Here is a 1,839-nt window from a genome sequence, read left to right as displayed (position 1 = left end):
GGAGCTAAAAGCCACAATAGCTGAAATGAAAAGTGTCCAAGAGGATTTCAAGAGCAGCTGGAGCTAGAAGAAGAACAAATCAGTGAAGTTGTATACAAGACACTTGAAATAAGTCAGGCTGGGACATAAAAAGAAAAAAGAATTTTAAGAAGTGAAAATAGCCTAAGACACCTCTGGACTACCATTAGGCATACCAATATACACATTATGGGAATCCCAGAAGTAATAGGAGGAGAGTAAGGGACCAAAGAAATATTCAAAGTGATAATGACAGAAAAGGCCCCAAGCTTAGCTAAAGAGTGAATATGCCCAATGGGCAGAACACCAAACAGAATAAATATGAAAAATACTCCTATCACACATTGATTACACTTTTGAATGCAAAGGACAAGTTGAGAGTTCTGAAAGCTGCAAGAGAAAAGCAATGTGTTACATAAATAGGAGTCCCAATTAGATATAGTGCCCATTTCTCATCAGACAACATGGAGGCAAGAAGGCAGTCAGTTGAAATACTGAAAATGCTAAAAGAAAATAAGTGCCAGCCAAGAACTTTCTAACTGGCAAGACTTTCTTTCAAAAACTGAAGGAGAGATAAAAACATTGCCAGGTCTACCCTACGACAATGATAAAAGAAATTCTTCAGACTGAAAGGAAAAGACACAAAACTGTGATTCAAAGTGACATAATGAAATTCAAGCTGTGGAAAAGGTAACCATTTGGGTAAATATAAATACCAGTATTATTGTGGTGTATTGTTTGGTATGTAACCCCACTTCATACTTCACATGGTTGCAAAAATGTAAACACATAAAAACTAATGATAAATCTATGGATTTGGACATATAATGTAGAAAGATATAAGTGGCAAAAAATATAAAAATAAAGGTGAGGGAATGGAAGTTTGTAAGAGTATATGTGTTTGCTATTGAAGCACAGTTGGTATCAAACCAAATATTACTGATATATATATGTGTGTGTGTGTGTGTAGTTAAATTTTAACCACATGTTACATAGTGTAAAATGTATACAGATAGAAAAAAAGAAGGCACTCAATATGATACAACACACACAAAAAAACATATAAATATAAAAGTAGGCATTACCTGAGGAATTGATGGATAAAAAAGGTATCAGACAGAAAGGCTAAACAGGAAAATGGCATATGGAAACCTTATAATATCAGCAGTGACTTTACATGTAAATGGATTAAACTCTTCAGTCAAAAGGTAGAAACTGACAGAATGAATAATAAAGCATGACCTAATTATATGATATCTGACAAAGACTCAATGAAACCTTATATTCAAAGTTACAAGTAGATTACAAGTAAGGGATGGAAAATAACATGTAGGTAGTAACCAAAAGAATTCAGGGGTATCCAATAATATACTTTGTGGTATCAGATAAAATCGACTTAAGTGAAAAGCTGTTATGAAGGACTAAGATGGTCAATATATACGGATAAAGGGGACAATTCAACAAGAAGATGTAGCAATTATGAATATATATGCAGCTAACAACAGAACCCCCAAATATATGAATCAGACACTGCCTGATTTGAAGGAAGAAACTAATGCTTCTGTATTAAAAGTAGGATACTTTAATACACCACATCAAAAAAAAAATGGATAGAACATCTAATCGGAAGAGCAATAAAGGAAATACAAGACTTGAACAATACTCTAAACCAAATAACATGACAGATATATATGGAACATATTGCCCAACAAAAATAAAATGCATTCATCTTGAGGGCACATGGATCATTCTCCAGGATAAGTCATTTATTAGGTCACAAAAAAGTCACAAAAAATTCTAAAATATTGGTATTACACAATG

The sequence above is a fragment of the Dasypus novemcinctus genome, chromosome 10, assembly GCF_030445035.2.
Source record: "Dasypus novemcinctus isolate mDasNov1 chromosome 10, mDasNov1.1.hap2, whole genome shotgun sequence".
NCBI lineage: Eukaryota > Metazoa > Chordata > Mammalia > Cingulata > Dasypodidae > Dasypus > Dasypus novemcinctus.
This window is presented reverse-complemented; position numbering follows the sequence as displayed.